The following is an 18,371-nucleotide window of genomic DNA, read 5'->3' as shown; positions in this document are numbered from 1 at the left end:
GGGCTCCAATTACACCGTGTCAGTGTGTCCTGTTAAAGGCTGTGAAGAGGCACAAGCTGTCATTCAAAAGGTTCGTAGTATAGAAAAAGACCGGTTCCACCAAAAAATAATATGGTGGTTGGGCACTGCTGAATGCAAGGGACCCTAATGATGAGGTCTTTCTACTTGCAATAATGGCCAAAATGTCCAAAAAACATATCCAATACCATACAGTATATATCCAATCAATATATCCAATACCATATATATCTAATCAACATATCCAATATATATTATTATTATTATTAAGGATTTCTATAGAGCCAGCAGTTTACGCAGTGCTTTACAATATTAGAGGGAGACAATACATTTACAATACAATAAAATACAAGAGGATTAAGAGGGCCCTGCTCAGAAGAGCTTACAATCTAATGGGGTGGGGCAGGTGTTACAAGAGGTTGTAAGAGTAGGGAATGAGCTGATGGCAGATTAGTTGGCGGTGTGATAGGCTTCCCTGAAGAAATGAGTTTTCAGGGATCGCCTGAAAGCAGCTAGAGTAGGGGATAGCCGTACAGGTTGAGGTAGAGCGTTCCAGAGGATAGGAGAGGCTCTGGAGAAATCCTGGAGACGAGCATGAGAGGAGGAGACAAGGGAGCTTGAGAGTAGGAGGTCTTGAGATATTGGATATCCAATCAATATATCCAATACTGTATATATTCAATCAATATATCCAATATATAGGCAATTAATATATCCCATACCATATATATATCCAATCAACTTATCCAATATATATATCCAATCAATATATCAAATTTATATCTAATTAATATATCCAATACTGTATATATCCAATCAGTATATACAATACTGTACATATTCAATCAATATATATGCTATCTGGTAGGACCTACACAAGATAGCTGTCGATAGGCCTGGGACAAGGGGGTGGGCAGCAGGGACAGCCCCCCAGGGTGCAAAGACCTTAAGTATGGGTGAGGCGCAGCACACACAATATGGTACGCCCATCTGTGTCATGCATTAGCATGCATTAGCAATGGGCTCTGAGGAAGAGGCTAAGCCTCGAAACGCGTCAGCCGTCATCTTATTGGATTATGGACTTTTATATGGACTATTCCTGACACTGGAGCAATCGAGCCAGTTATGATCATTTTTACATCTGTGTTTGTGAGTAGCCATTTTTTACATGTTGCATAAATGAAGCCTATTCTTGAGCATAATGCGCTAGGTCGATGCGCCCTTTCTTTGTTTCTTTTTGTCATTAGCAATGGGGTAGAGACACAGTTCTGCATCTTTTCCCTGGGTACACCTCTCTCTGGTTGTTGGTTTATATCTTAATCCTTTTATTTGAGATTCAGCTTTAAACAAATATATTTTTATAGTAGTCCATAGAACCTGGTAGGCCACCCTATTCAGACATCATTAAACATTGTAAGCTTAGATTGTAAGCTCTTTGAGGGCAGGGACTGATGCGAATGTACAATATATGTGTTAAGCGCTGCGTAAATTGACAGCACTATATAAGAGAACCTGTAATAAATAAATAATTGTAACAATAAAGACTTGCCAACCCTGCTATGTCCTCATCTCATTATTGCAACTGCCACTTCTCATCTCCAGAGATGACAGCATATTGTGGAGCATCGTCACATTAGATTTGTCTTGACAACAAATTTGAAAGCCAAAAAGGCATACAGAGAGAATAAATTGTAACAATGAGCCAAGCCCAACCCGGTCAGGACATCGGTCCTCTAGAGGAAAGTAATAAGAGAGAATAAGAAGAAGGAAGAGAAGAGAAGAGAAGAGAAGAGAAGAGAAGAGAAGAGAAGAGAAGAGAAGAGAAGAGAAGAGAAGAGAAGAGAAGAGAAGAGAAGAGAAGAGAAGAGAAGAGAAGAGGAAGAGGAAGAGAAAGAGAAAGAGAAAGAGGAAGAGGAAGAGAAAGAGAAAGAGAAAGAGAAAGAGAAAGAGAAAGAGGAAGAGGAAGAGGAAGAGGAAGAGGAAGAGGAAGAGAAGAGAAGAGAAGAGAAGAGGGAGAGGGAGAGGGAGAGGGAGAGGGAGAGAAGAGAAGAGAAGAGAAGAGAAGAGAAGAGAAGAGAAGAGAAGAGAAGAGAAGAGAAGAGAAGAGGAAGAGGAAGAGGAAGAGGAGGAGGAAGAGGAGAGGAGAGAAGAGAAGAGAAGAGAAGACTAGAGAAGAGAAGAAGTTGTTCCTCCCGAGCCTCATTGGTCCAGAGAAATATAAAGGACCCATGGATCCCTCATTTTTTTAAAAATACTTTTGAGTGTTGTAAAGAGTACTTATAAGTTGATCGTTGGCCATCACCCAATTCAGTTTATGTCTGACATAATCTAAGGCAGCCTTGCTCAACTTTTTTCACCCCTGAGGAACCCCTAGAATAATTTTCAGGTCTCGAAGAATTCTTTCTAAAACCAATTCATTGGCAGTCAATAGGAAAAAATGCCCCTGATATGCAGATTTAGACATTGCGCTGCCTGGGTCCAAGAATAAAAATGCTGCCCCCCCCAAAAAAAAAAAATCACGCCCAACAAAAGGCACTCACATCTATTAATTTATATAAATATAACCTTTAGAAAATATTATATATACTGTTATCTTCTTCCATAACCCACCACTGGACCGTTCCATCAAACACCCACTGTCTGTCCTCCTGTCACTCCTGTGTCTGCCGTGCCCACCGCCCTAGAAGATCCAGCCTGCCCTGTGTGAGATGGAGTGAGGTCATTGCACACACCACAAACTCGTGGGGGAAGTTCCCTAGAGGAGACACTCCGCCTCCTCATACTCATCAGTTTGCACTATGGGCGCAGTATGAGATGGGGAAATGCCACCCATAACACGCCGCAAACCGATGACACATAAAACTGCTATAAAATAAAATAAAAATCTTGGGAGTCAATTTGCTGCCCCTCTACAAGTGCTGCCTGGGTCCAATAGACCCAGTGGGACCCATGGTAGGGCCAGCTCTGCTGATATGGGTGGTCAGTAGGAACAATCAGGTATTTTTTTTTCAGCTGGAACTTGATGGAACTAAGTTCCAACACCTCTGGCTCAGGCCCTCTGCTCCCTGCTCACCACTGCTTTTCCACTGCATGGAACCGAACGGTTTGGCTTGCTTTTGTGCTTTTCCACTGCTGGTACTGGATGGTACGGTGTAGGAAAGGTTTGGTACGGTACGGAGGCGCTTTTCCACTGCATGGAACCGAATGGTACGGCTCTCAAAAACAGTACCTACTCGATTGTGGTTCCAAGAGGTACCATACCCGGTACCATATCCCACAATCCTTTGCATGCAGCCACTACTAGCCACTGATTGGTCAGAGAATCCCACCCACCCCGTTGTTATCCCACCCACCTAACTTTAGTACTACTTTAGTGGAAAAGCAAACCATACCGTACCGTACCGAACTGTTCCAACACTGTACCTTGCGGTACCAGCAGTGGAAAAGCAAACCGGGCCAAGCAGGGCCAAGCAGGGCCGAGTAGAGCCGAGCGGTACTTGCAGTGGAAAAGTGCCAATATCACTTGTAAACCCAGGAGCTGAACTTCTGGGTTTACAAGTGACAGCTTGTCTCCCAATGGCTCCCACAGATACGATCTCCTGAGCACAGGATGGGGACAAGGGGGATGCAGGTGCCATGCGGATGCCGACACCCCCACTGGATAATCTCCCTGCAAGTGAGAGAGTCGGAGCCACCTACAGTGTGGTCGTGGTTGAGTTCCTGCACCTATTTTCTGAGAAAAAAAGTCATGGGAGCAATGCTACTTTTACAGACAGCTAAGAAGATCTTTGGTGTGATGCTGCTATTTTGCCAAGTGGCCTTGGCCCTGGATCTTTGCAGGCGCCATCAAATAGCAGGTCAGCCAGCCAAAGCTCAAGGAACCTGCAGACATCCATAGAACCATGATTGAGAAAAATCAATCTAAGATAACCAAGTTGCTGGTTTAATTAACCAACATTCTGATGGGTTTCTGTATCTTAGGAAAACACTGGAGGAAGCAGAGCCAACTTCCATAAACACCGAAAGGGAAGTAACAGTTTTTGGTGGACTATTTCTTTTACAAACTTGTCGTTTTTGTTAACTCCGATGCCAAACCGGTTTAATTAACCAACATTCTGATGGGTTTCTGTATCTTAGGAAAACTCTGGAGGAAGTAGAGCCAATGTCCATAAACACAGAAAGGAAAGTAACAGTTTTTGGTGGACTATTTCTTTTACAAACTTGTCATTTTTTTTTAACTCCGATGCCAAACCGATTGGTTTCCCTCGTATTTCAATTTCCAGAGCTGAACGTCATACCCAAAATGACTTCATTTACCTTCCCCAACAAGCGATACGCCGATGTGCTTTCCAATGGGCTGATAAATAGAATCCATCCCATTTAATTTACTAATTCACCAGCTGATATGCCGTTTTCCTTCCAAATCAACCGAGAAATTGACTGCTTCCTTTACAATTAATAAACCCATTTCTCCAGGAAGACAGTCACATTTGATCTGGTGACATCGTTGACTCTCGAGGGAATTTAAAGCAGAAACCCCATCAGTGCAAAAAATTGGTCTGAAAAAATTGGATAATGTTTGATTATTGGCTTGTAATAGCTTTTTTCTTGAGTTTCTTAAGTCAGTTGACTGCAGGTTAATCATCAATAAATGGAAGCTGTTTTGGAATGTGGAAGCAGTAGGAGTTGCCTCTGCCAAATTACAGTAAGCTTTATGTGCCATCTAAAAGGTTTCCCTGGTGCCAACATGGCATCATACATGTGGTAGAATGCTGCCATGGATAGGTGCCGGGAAAGGAAAATTACGGTAAATATGTAGTAAAATTTTATCTATTCCTGGCGCCAGCATGGTAGCATACTACTATATGTTGCCATAGATCGTTGTCAGGAAACGAAAATTTTGGTAAGTAATTGATAAAATGTTCCATTTTCTTTGGATAAACAGATTATAAAAGTGGAGAAGAAGATCGGGAATACAAGGTAGGGTGCCCTGATGCCAGAACCTAGGTATAAGTGAAATGGAGTTTTCACTGTGCCTAGATTTGGGCAGAAAGGGCTCATTTTGGCAAAATGCATTACAGTCAATGGGAAAGAGGAAATAAAGGTGTTTTTTAATGGTGCAATGGGCTGTCAATGGTTAGGAAAGCTCCTTTCATTTTTTCTTCGTTATTTTTTTTTTCAAATATGTCTTCATCAAAATATTTCTAAAGTCAAAAAAACTTTTTTTGTAGCCTTCTCCCTATCTTCATAACATATGGGGGTGATCTGTAGTCCAGTAGGGGAGAACTGGGCAGGGCTGACAGCACTGTTTGGGATTTCAGTAGACCACAGGCAGCGTTGTCACATTTCTACAGGAAGTTAGGAGCTCACTATACGTCTGGCGGATCATCAGTAAGAATGAGCTGAACTGGTCTGGGTTGGGTGAATAGCCGAATAACCCGAACCCAGGCTGCCCATATCCTCGAAACGGATGAGGTTGGGCAGCCCACACAGTGTCATTGGTTTCTAAATGTAGGAGGGTACACAGTTCATTGGTTGTTATGGGGTACCCGCCTACATGTTAGCAACCAATGACACTGTGTGGGCTGCCCAGTGCCATCCGTTGCTAGGGTACGGGCAGCCTAGATTTAAATTGCTCACCAAACCCAAGCCGGTTCTACTCATCCTTAATCAACAGGTATTTTTCAGTGATTGCGGCATTTTTGAAGAGACAAGACATGGAAAAATGTGTTTGCATTGCAGATATAATCTGAATATATATTTTTTTTACATTTTGCCCAGACATAACCTTTAAATAAATAATTTAATCACCCATTATGAGCAAAGCACGGGTGCCATTGTCCCTGCTCCCTCCTCCTCCTCCGCAGAGTCTAAAATTAGGTTGACGGGGAAGCCCTACAGAGCGTCTCACTCAGACAAGTTCTCCATTACGGTACAAATCTGAGGCATGTTCCGCTTGGCTGCCTCACTGGATTTCATTACCTGCGAGCGGTGTCGTATGCGGTTCTTTATCCCACGTTCCTTGTCACAAGCATTTTATACACTTCTGCGCTCAAGCAACATAGGGAGAGCAAATGCCGAAGCGCAGGCTTTGCCTTGCCGCAGCAACCTTTAGCTGATGGATAAAGTTTCTGATGGGCCTAATGATAGCCTGTCACGTCGCAAACTGCTAGTGAGCGGTTTGCCTGGTAATGATATGCAAACGACACTGATGCAATCATCGAACATGGGTATTTAAGCTGGGGCTGAGGTGGGGTGATAATCAGGCACTTCTGTACCTGCAGCTACAGGAAAAAGTCCATCACCAAGAAGGAATGTGCTTCAATGGGTCAACTCTTTTCTTTTTTTGTAGCCGAACAGTAGCAAGGGATGATGCACGTGCCGTCAACATCTGTAAGTTATTAGCCTTAACGTTGTAAAAACAACGTGGTATGTACAGTGTCAGCGGGGGCCTTACTGTACAGGAAAGAGACCCCTTATCAAAGTCATTGTAGGGCCCCATTGACATTCCAGACTCCATCTCAAGGTCCTCTTCAGCAAACAGCAAGAGATGTTTATGGATTCATTCCACTGGATGTTGCCTGATGCTTTAAGGACCTAAGCATTTTTAAATCGAACAGGATGATGCAATAAACTTCCACTTCTTCCAGCTATTAACGAGAATGTTTATAACGTAGGCTGAGCCATGGTTGCAAAAAAAAAAAGCTTTTATCAAAGCCTTTATAAGGTCAACCTTGTTAGTCATTGTAAAGGTCTTTTCGTTGGCCAAGACCTGCCCCCAAAAAAACAAATATATTGATGAGTCTTTAAATAATTTTGCTATTGGCACTGATCGCTGTATGGATTTGGTGCAACATACATTAGCCACTGATAAGGGAGTGTGCAGCTTTAGAGAGTTTTAGGGATTAAAGTAGACATAAACCCAATCACTAAAATCTCACACAAGCTTTAAGATGGTTAATGGCAATTCAAAAGTAATTTAAGGCATATTTTTTCCAGTGACCACCAATGTAAGGAGCATTCTTCTCTACGGCCACCAATGTAGGGAGCATTCATCCACTGACCACCAACATAGGGAGCATTCTTATCAATGACCACCAATATAAGCATTCTTCCACTGACCACCAAGGTTAGGAGCATTCTTTCCACTGACTGCCAATGTAAGGAGTGTTCTTCAAACTGACCACCAATGTAAGGGGGATTCTTCCCACTGACCGCCAATGTAAGGAGCATTCTTCCCACTGACTACCAATGTAAGGAGCATTCTTCCCTCTGACCGCCAATGTAAGGAGCATTCTTCCCACTGACTACCAATGTAAGGAGTATTCTTCACACTAACCACCAATGTAAGGGTGATTCTTCCCACTGACCACCAATGTAAGAAGCATTCATCCACTGACCACCAACATAGGGAGCATTTTTCTCAATGACCACCAATATAAGCATTCTTCCACTGACCACCAATGTAAGGAGCATTCATCCACTGACCACCAACATAGGGAGCATTCTTATCAATGACCACCAATATAAGCATTCTTCCACTGACTGCCAATGTAAGGAGCATTCTTATCACTGACTACCAATGTAAGGAGTATTCTTCACACTAACCACCAATGTAAGGGGGATTCTTCCCACTGACCCCCCAATGTAAGGCGGATTCTTCCCACTGACCGCCAATGTAAGTAGCATTCTTCCCACTGACTACCAATGTAAGGAGTATTCTTCACACTAACCACCAATGTAAGGGGGATTCTTCCCACTGACCCCCCAATGTAAGGGGGATTCTTCCCACTGACCACCAATGTAAGGAGCATTCATCCACTGACCACCAACATAGAGAGCATTTTTCTCAATGACCACCAATATAAGCATTCTTCCACTGACCACCAATGTAAGGAGAATTCTTCCCTCTGACCACCAATGTAAGAAGCATTCTTCACACTGATCACCAATGTAAGGGGGGTTCTTCCCACTGACCACCAATGTAAGGAGCACTCTTCCCAGTGACCCCCAATATAAGAGGGATTCTTCCGACTGACCACCAATGTAAGGAGCATTCTTTCCACTGACCACCAATGTAAGGAGCATTCTTCTCATTGACCACCAATGTAAGGGAGATTCTACCCACTAAACACCAATGTAGGAGCATTTTTCCCATTAACCATTGACCACCAATGTAAGGGGCATGCTTCCCTCTGACCACCAATGTAAGGGGCATGCTTCCCTCTGACCACCAATTTAAGAGCATTCTTCCAATTGACCACCAATATGAGGAACATTCTTCCTTCCAGTTACAGTATCACCATTGTAAGGGGGCACCCTTCATGCCAATGACTACTAATTTAAGGGGCATTTTTTCCACTGACCACTAGAGTAAGGGGATTTTGTCTACTAGCCATCAATGTAAGGAAGAGGCCACTTTTCCACTTAACACCAATTTGAGAGAGAATTAAAATGTTCACTTTTTCTTTTCTATTTATTTTAATTATTATTTGTTTCATTTCATTATTATAAATGGAAATAATATTGTTGTATAGAGCAGTACTTGGTATCAAATACATTAGGTATGCCACATTCCCTATCCTTTTATTGATTCTTATGTCTACAATGCACTGTTTGTAAAGCTGTATTTAATATAATTATATACAATATACAATACAATTATTATCAGGGGTTCCCTGATAAGTGAAAGTTATTTTAAGGGTTTCCCATTGTTAAAAAGGTTGAGAAAGTCTGGTCTACAATGTTGTGGATTTTTCACCGTTTGTAGACTGTAATTCCCCTTTCATAAGAGGCTTTCGATCAGGCTACATTACCATCTGTGCATCATTAATATTTGTCACATGACCCCACAACCTTCCTCATCCAGACTGTACTTAATCTGATGTGTCAAAATGTGTTCTGAGAAGGCTTCTCAATTGAGCTTCTCGTCAACGACATGCTCCACACAGTAACTTGGGACTTGGGCCAAATATCTTTACATTCCAGCATCCGTTTTGCCGTTTCATTTTATACTTTTCCCCCAAAAATGGGTTTTAACGAGAAGTTCTGAGAATGTACCCAAACCCCACAGGCGACGGTTCCCACAGCCTAGCTCTCAGGGGTCAAGGAGAAGGAGCAGTGGAAACGTTTGGTTCGGGCCGCTGTACAGTCAACGCGGATTACTTTTCTCACGCTCTACTCCTAATAGGTCACCCTTTTCCTGAGGAACTTTTCTGACTGTCGACATGCATTCCTCGTGGTCTTGGTATCTGAAAGGAATTTGTGCCACTGAGCCGTGCGGGGACAAAAACAAGAGCAAAAGTAGACCTTTCTAAAAATATAGAAATAAAACGTTCTTTGGTTTTGGGTTGGTATCCACCATTGCCATACCATTGTACTTGTGATGTCCACCTTGACCTCTTTCTCTCTTATAAAGCCCATGCTTGTATCCCCTCAACCCACAAGACCAAAAACACTTTCAGCGCTAAATTCTGGGGAAAGCTTCCATAAAATTTATTTCTAGAATGCCAGTCAAGCATGCTGCCCTCCTCAGACCGATAAGCCCCCTGGACAGAGGAGGGCGCGACCACCTCGTGCAATAACATAGATATTCACATGTGAACACAAGATAACAAGTCAAACTGATTCGATCCAACCAGACATACCGCTATTGCGTTGCGGTTTGAGCGAATCGGTTTGACTTGTTATCCTGTGTTCACATCTGAAAATCCATTTGTCTATGTGGATTCAATAAACAATATCTATGGTAATGCATGAGGTGGTTGCGCCCTCCAGTGTGTTTTTTGCAGTGTATCCCCTCAACCCTCTCTTAGTAAGCCTGCACTCTCACTGCAAGCCGAGCAGGTAATTGAGTCTAATAATGTAGAAATGAAATGGTTTAGGGTTGGGATCCACCATTCCTAGACCATTGTACTTGTGATGTCCACCTTGACCTCTTCCTCTCTTATAAAACCCATCTTAGTATCTCCCCAACCAACCCCTAGTAAGCCTGCACTCTCACTGCAAGCCGAACAGGTAATTGAGTCTAAGAATGTAGAAATTAAATGGTTTAGGGTTGGGATCCACCATTCCCAGACCATTGTACTTGTGATGACCACCTTGACCTCTTTCTCTCTTATAAAACCCATCTTAGTATCTCCGCAACCAACCCCTAGTAAGCCTGCACTCTTACTGCAAGCCGAACAGGTAATTGAGTCTAATAATGTAGAAATTAAATGGTTTAGGGTTGGGATCCACCATTCCCAGACCATTGTACTTGTGATGTCCACCTTGACCTCTTTCTCTCTTATAAAACCCATCTTAGTATCTCCCCAACCAACCCCTAGTAAGCCTGCACTCTCACTGCAAGCCGAACAGGTAATTGAGTCTAATAATGTAGAATTAAATGGTTTAGGGTTGGGATCCACCATTCCCAGACCATTGCACTTGTGATGTCCACCTTGACCTCTTTCTCTCTTATAAAACCCATCTTAGTATCTCCCCAACCAACCCCTAGTAAGCACCAAAATAAATGCAGTGCATTTTTTTTTGCCAAGCAAGCTTAAAGATGAACTCTAAGCGGATATTAAAGACACAAATTAATGCAGCTCTATAATCATCAATACACCCATAAATGCAGAGCCAATGGAGGCAGAACTTATAGAGGCATGATAGGGGGTCAGAGTGGCCATACCGGACACTGGCCCAGAGTGGCCATACCGGACACTTTATCTTCAGTGCACGTTCTTCCCTATGTATGTTCAGCCTCCGGCACAGCATCCTTTGCTGTTATGTGTGGCCTCCAGCACAGCCTCTGACTCTGAAGAGACAGCATGTCCCTTGAAACGCGTCAACTGGCAGTCTGACTTATGTCAGGGTCATGTGAGTTCCATTTCTTGCAGGACCATATTGTCACCTATGTTTATGTACTACGTTGTTTAACCATTGGCTTTTGTGAGTATGCACTCATTGGTTTTTCTATTTCCTAATTAAGTTTTGATGGTAATACACTAGGTCTTTGCACCCTTCTGTTTTGTTCTGTTTTCTCAAGATTCCCCAATTTCAGGAGGGCGGCATTGGCATTGCACATGGGTCTTGGTTGACAGCTGATGGGGGACTATCCACTACAGTCTGGTTTCTCAGGAAGCCCTACGGTGTCAAGTTTAAGTCCTTTGGCGAATGATGCTGTGTGGCTTGGGGATCCAGTGTCCTAGCAACCACTGGCACTGTGTGGTCCCAGGTCCCAGCTGCCGGCATCATAGCAACCAACATCTTAGGCGACTTCCATCCCCAGCATGGCCCTTGTTAAATTTATTTTTTAAATGGAAGTAGTGTTAGGGTCTCTGTCAAAGCGATTTAAACATTTTCCCAAGGCATCTGTATGACAACAGTTTGAGATGCTTCTGAGATCATTCAGAATTCCCTAAGGGGTACATTTGACCTGTAGTTGACCTTCTTCGAGGGCACAAAATAAAGCAGTGCAGAGAAAATCTCTGGATTGAAGGTGAGGAAAGAGAAATTCCTGGTTATTTGGTCACCACCTTGAATGGACTGGTTTGTGGGATTGTCCATATGAGATAGTCAGTGGTAGTCAATCTTAAAAATAAGCAAAAAAAAAAAATAAAAGGTTGTTTAGGCAGAACAAGACGCAGTAGTGAACCCCAGAAGCATGAGTAAGACTATAAATCAAAACAATTATAACATTGAAAATGGTATTTGAGTTAAGCTGGGTTTATGCTCGAAAAACGTATTCAGAGGTGAAATTACACTTAATTCTTTCCACCGAAGTAACCCTGGAAAAAAAAGGGAAATAATATCGGGGAGGCAATTTGCTCAGATTATACTAAAGGGTTTCTGTCGACGAAAGGAGCTTTAAGTATGAAATATGATTGCAGGCTGCTAAAGAGATACTGTGAAGGATAAGTGCAGCTTCTCCTGTGGAAAATAGCGATATATGAAGACGCCGTTAAATAGAAGACTCCCGACTTCAATTCCAGCTTGGCCTAAAATATTTTTATTGAAGAGTGCTTTCAGATTCTTATTTTTCTGATATATGTACAACTAAAACAACCTAGAGCTCGCCAAGGGAAGGCATTGAAGCTGTAATTGTTGAGTGATCAGGGATATAATGTACTCGGCGCTTCTTTATATCACAGAGTAAAGGTGCTGCCTTCAGTAACTGGTTCCAAACCACCTGTCTAGTTTTTGAGGATAGCAGAGAAAATGGAACTAAGAATCTTGTTTTGTAGATTAGTAGAGCAAATTTTGTCAAAGCAATTGATTATATCAGTTTATCCCAGCGATTTAATACCCTGTTACTTCTTTAAGTTCTGGTAACCATTTTTTGACCTATCAGTTGTAAGAAGAAAAAAAGAAAGAAGCCATTTTGTCAAGGCAGCAATCAATTCGCCAAGCCATTTTGGTCTGCCAATGTTTGACCTGTCGGCTTTTTGGTAAGAGATGACTCACCTGATGTACAACAAAAGCCATTTTGGATGACAAAACCAATATCTGGTCTTTTTATTTGTAAGAAATCTGCTATGCTTTCCAATGACGAGTGAAGCAGGCTCAACCGAGGCCTGGAATTTAAGTGGCAGTTGGTCTTCATCAGAGCTCCTTATGGTGAAAATTGGTCAGGAACCCTAGTAGTCCTGGTTTACTTTGCTGCAAACCGACACCAGGTGATGGTCTCCAGAATCACCCCACCAAGGGGATGGTTGAAACGGAGAGCATTCAGGCATTAATAAGCCTTCCACCTCTATGTTTTCGTCGGAGAGAGTGACTGTCGACACAAACTTGCAGTTGGGAAGGATGCAAGGAGACAGGAGAGACAAGGGTTGCAAGAAGACAGGAGAGCGCCAAACAAGCACAAAGTCCATTTAAATGGCAAGGCTAAACCAGCTACTGGAGCACATTTTAACTATTTTAATGTATCTGCTCTGGAATTGACTTCTGGTAATTTAAAGTCATAATTAATCTGGGCACCTATGTGTTGAAAGGACATTTGTGGACAAAAAACTACATCTGGACTTAAACTTGTTTGGTGTGCACCTGTCTCGTTGTATGCTATACTTCAATCTAAGTGCAAACCAGTGGTTATTTTACCTGACCTTCCTCACTTGAGTTTCTATACCAATTTCTATACCAATTGAAACCACTACAGGAAGTAAAACTACTGTATACTCAGAGTTGTCATTCACCAAAATCTCATAAGTTGGGAGGCAGAATTTCACATAGCACTATAACAAGTGCACTGGAAGCTCTAGCTGGAAGATCTCCTGCAAGTTAATATTAAAAGTTGCATCAAAGTTGCTCGATCCACTGCGCATGCTCCTAAGCTTGAGAGAACACCACCTGGATCCTAGCTGGCTTACATTTTTTGAGGGTAGTACCCTCTCCCTCAGAGCCAAACCATTTTTTGGCTCTAAGGAAGAGGGCTCTACCCTAGAAACATGTAAGCCATCTAGGATCCAGGTGGTGTCCTCTCAAGATTAAGAGCATGTGCAGTGATCAAGCGACTTTGATTCTTTAACTTAGTTTAAAGGGCTTCTTCTATCACAGATTTGTTTTTGAAGATAACCCCCTGTTCCCGAAGCTTGCATAAGATTTGTGTTTCTCCAAGCTGCCAAAAAAAATTAACTGGAGATTCTGACTGGTTACTACAGACAACCCAAAGAACCCTTCAAGCACTTTCCATCATGAGGATCCATACTTCGTAGCCTCCATATTCCTCTCAATCCTACTCATTTTCAATTTAAAGGCCACCTGGATCCTAGCTGGCTTACATGTTTCGAGGGTAGTATCCTCTTCCTCAGAGGCAAACCCTTTTGTGGCTCTGAGGAAGAGGGTACTACCCTTGAAACATGTAAGTCAGCTATGATCCAGGTGGTGTCCTCTCAAGCTTAGAATCATGTGCAGTTGATTGAGCAACTTTAATGCTGTAACTTACTTTGATGGGCTTTGTCTATCACAGTGTATGTGAGTAGATTTGTTTTTGAAGATAACCACCTGTTCACGAAGCTTGCATAAGATTTGTGTTCCTACAAGCTGCCCAAAAAAATGAACTGGAGATTTTGACTGGTTACTACAGACAACGCAAAGAACCCTTCAAGCTCTTTCCATCATGAGGATCCATACTTCGTAGCCTCCATATCCCTCTCAATCCTACTCATTTTCAATTTAAAGGCCACCTGGATCCTAGCTGGCTTACCTGTTTCGAGGGTAGTATCCTCTTCCTCAGAGGCAAACCCTTTCTTGGCTCTGAGGAAGAGGGTACTACCCTTGAAACACGTAAGCCAGCTATGATCCAGGTGGTGTCCTCTCAAGCTTAGAATCATGCGCATTGGATTGAGCAACTTTAGTGCTGTAAATTACTTTGATGGGCTTTGTCTATCACAGTATATGTAGTAGATTTGTTTTTGAAGATAACCACCTGTTCCCGAAGCTTGCATAAGATTTGTGTTTCTCCAAGCTGCCAAAAAAAATGAACTGGAGATTCTGACTGGTTACTACAGACAACCCAAAGAACCCTTCAAGCACTTTCCATCATAAGGATCCATACTCCGTGGCCTCCATATCCCTCTTAGACGTTTTCTCGCTGACTGTTACTGTCTCCTAGAAGCTGGTTCCTTGGCTCGCCTCCTTCCCATTTTAGACGGATAAAAAAAGACAAGTTTCCTAATTATATCTGCAATCTATTTTACATCTTGGCAGTGGCAATGCAGCTTCCAACGTCAGAGCTCAGAATATGTAATGTCTACTCAAATGAAAATCCTACTCATTTTCAATTTAAAGGCAACCAGGATCCAAGCTGGCTTACATGTTTCGAGGGTAGCATCCTCTTCCTCAGAGGCAAACCTTTTCGTGGCTCTGAGGAAAAGGGCACTACCCTTGAAACATGTAAGCCAGCTATGATCCAGGTTGTGTCCTCTCAAGCTTAGAATCATGCGCAGTGGATAGAGAAACTTTAACGCTGTAACTTACTTTGATGGGCTTTGTCTATCACAGTGTATGTGAGTAGATTTGTTTTTAAAGATAACCACCTGTTCACGAAGCTTGCATAAGATTTGTGTTCCTACAAGCTGCCATAAAAAATTAACTGGAGATTCTGACTGGTTACTACAGACAACCCAAAGAACCCCTCAAGCACTTTTCATCATGAGGATCTATACTCCGGGGCCTCCATATCCCTCTTAGACATTTTCTCACTGACTGTCACTGTCTCCTAGAAGCTGGTTCCTTGGCTCGCCTCCTTCCCATTTTAGACGGATAAAAAAAGACAAGTTTCCTAATTATATATGCAATCTATTTTACATCTTGGCAGTGCAGCTTCCAACGTCAGAGCTCAGAATATGTAATGTCTACTCAAATGAAAATCCTACTCATTTCCAGTTTAAAGGCAACCAGGATCCTAGCTGGCTTACATGTTTCGAGGGTAGTATCCTCTTCCTCAGAGGCAAACCCTTTCTTGGCTCTGAGAAAGAGGGTACTACCCTTGAAACATGTAAGCCAGCTAAGATCCAGGTGGTGTCCTCTCAAGCTTAGAATCATGCGCAGTGGATTGAGTAACTTTAATGCTGTAAATTACTTTGATGGGCTTTGTCTATCACAGTGTATGTGAGTAGATTTGTTTTTAAAGATAACCACCTGTTCACGAAGCTTGCATAAGATTTGTGTTCCTCCAAGCTGCCCAAAAAAATGAACTGGAGATTTTGACTGGTTACTACAGACAACGCAAAGAACCCTTCAAACACTTTCCATCATGAGGATCCACGCTTCGTATCCTCCATATCCCTCTTAGCCATTTTCTCGCTGACTGTCACTGTCTCCTAGAAGCTGGTTCCTTGGCTCGCCTCCTTCCCACTTTAGAGGGATAAAAACAGACAAGTTTCCTAATTATATCTGCAATTTATTTTACATCTTGGCAGTGCAGCTTCCAACGTCAGAGCTCAGGATATGTAATGTCTCCTCAAATGAAAATCCTACTCATTTTCAATTTAAAGGCCATGTTGGAGACAATTGGATACTGGCTAATTAGCCCCTCAGGCTGGCTGTGTATCTTCTAAGCCCTTATATTGATGGCCCTTACATGCCTTTCCCTCTAATTGGTTAGAGCCGAGCCAGCAGGGGGAAGCCATGTCCAGAGAGTATCTAGGCATCGAGGCTGGAAAGATTTCGGATTAATCATTAAATGAACGGGCATGAGAATAACGTGACCTCCAACAAAAGCTGAGAAGGGTGCACTCTTTTTCTTCATCTTCTGAACCCTTTGTGTTTGGCGTGATCCCCCACATGCATCATCCAGAAGAAAACCATGAAAGGTAGATCAATATGGCTTCATAGGGAGGCTGCGAAACAACTTCAAAAGAGTAGGGAGATTTCAATAATTCTTTTGAATTTCGGTATCAGAAGGGATCTCCTGAGGGATCGGAGCAGAACTATGCTACTTATCAAACTTTATGAGGATTTAGTGTTATTTTGACCACAGAAACTCTACTAGGCCTAAGTTGTGGGATGAGGCCTAAAGCTTGAGTTAGCTCATGGTGTGCATTTCTATGATTGTCTCAGACACGAGTCACTGGTGTAAATTTGGAGATAGGTGCCTCCTTACGAAGAGTTGGAAAAATCTAGGAAAGAATTTCAGCTGCAAATTTTTTCTACTCTACTATTACTCTCCCCGGTCTGTACATCTGCTGTATCCATTCTCAGGGGTTCCCACCATCCCTACACCGAGTTCCTAAGTCTGTACCCTGCTGTGCTTATTATGAGGGTTTCCCACCATCCCTGTGCTGAGTTATTAGCTCTGTACACCTGCCATGCCCATTATGAGGGGCTCCCACCATTCCTGTATTGAGTTCCCCAGTCTGTACACCTGTTGTGCCCACTATGAGGTGTTCCAACCATTCCCTGTGCTGAGTTCCCAGGTCTGTACACCTGCGGTGCCCATTATGAGGGGTTCCCACCATCCCTGTGCTGAGTTTCCCAGTATGTACACCTGTTGTGCCCATTATGAGGGATTCCCACCATTACTGTGCTGAGTTCCCAGGTCTGAACACCTGCTGTGCCCATTATGAGGGGTTCCCACCATTACTGTGCTGAGTTCCCAGGTCTGAACACCTGCTGTGCCCATTATGAGGGGTTCCCAGCATCCCTGTTCTGAGTTCCCGGATCTGTACACCTGCTGTGCCCATTATGAGGGGTATCCACCATCCCTGTGATGCGTTCCCCAGTCTGTACACCTGTAGTGCACAATATGAGGGGTTCCCACAATCCTTGTGCTGAGTTCCTGGGTCTGTACACCAGCTGTGCCCATTATGAGGGGTTCCCACCATCCCTGTGCTGAGTTCCCAGGTCTGCACACCTGCTGTGCCCATTATGAGGGGCTCCCACCATCCCTGTGCTGAGTGCCTTAGTCTCTACACCTGCTGTTCCCATTATGAGGGGCTCCCACCCTCCCTGTGCTGAGTTCCTTAGTCTCTACACCTGCTGTTCCCATTATGAGGAGTTCCCACCATCCCTGTGCTGAGTTCCCAGGTCTATACACCTGCTGTGCCTATTATGAGGGGTTCCCACCATCCCTGTGCTGAGTTCCTGGGTCTATACACCAGCTGTGCCCACTATGAGGGATTCCCACCATCCCTGTGCTGAGTTCCCAGGTCTGCACACCTGCTGTACCCATTATGAGGAGTTCCCACCATCCCTGTGGGATTTTTATGTATTTTATGTTATGGAGAATGTAAAAGTAGGATCTGGAACACCCAAAGGTCCCAGGTGGACAGGAGTAGAGCCAGGGATTGTGGCAGGGGGGAGCTCGCTATTGAAGCATCAAAGACATAGAAGAAGCCAGACTCCACCCGTAACTACAAAATAACTGACCTTTTAGCTGAGATGATGATTCTATTTCATAAAACTGCACTGTGTGTAATGACTAGTTGGAGCCCAGAAGTCAGAAAATGCGGTTATTTATGCAGTACATACTCTTGTTTTCCTGCTGCACATAAAAACAAAAAAAGACCCAGGGAAATAAGTTTTTTAATGTATTGCACGATTTTGCATTTAAAAAGCTCATTATAAAGGAAAGCGGATTGGAAGCAACACTTAACACTAATGATGGCGCTGAGAATTGCGCGGAAAGCACGGGATGTTCTTGTTACACTCGCGCTGGATAAAACCTTAAGTCATCTCCCCGTGCGCACTACAGAGCCTTGACAGGATAAAAAAAATAAAACAACTGGAACCTCATTATCCACCTTAATTCCTCTTTCATTAAGAAGATATCTGATAGAAGGTCATTGAAAGACAATTTAATTTTTACTTATGTCGGATGGGCTATAAATACACCGGGGATGACAGGCGAGTGGGCGCCCTGCGCC

General features: G+C 43.1%; 1 protein-coding gene across 2 annotated transcripts in view; it reads right to left on the bottom strand.

Annotated features, from left to right (window-relative positions):
- The window catches only part of SEMA6C (semaphorin 6C), a 190,100-nt gene that overhangs the window by 127,147 nt on the left and 44,582 nt on the right, over positions 1-18,371 (bottom strand). The gene's annotated exons all lie outside the window — the stretch shown is intronic.

This window comes from Pelophylax lessonae (genome assembly GCF_965119305.1).
Source record: "Pelophylax lessonae genome assembly, chromosome: 13".
Lineage (NCBI taxonomy): Eukaryota > Metazoa > Chordata > Amphibia > Anura > Ranidae > Pelophylax > Pelophylax lessonae.
The sequence above is the reverse complement of the archived record's forward strand: the minus strand, read 5'-3'. Positions and strand labels throughout refer to the sequence as shown.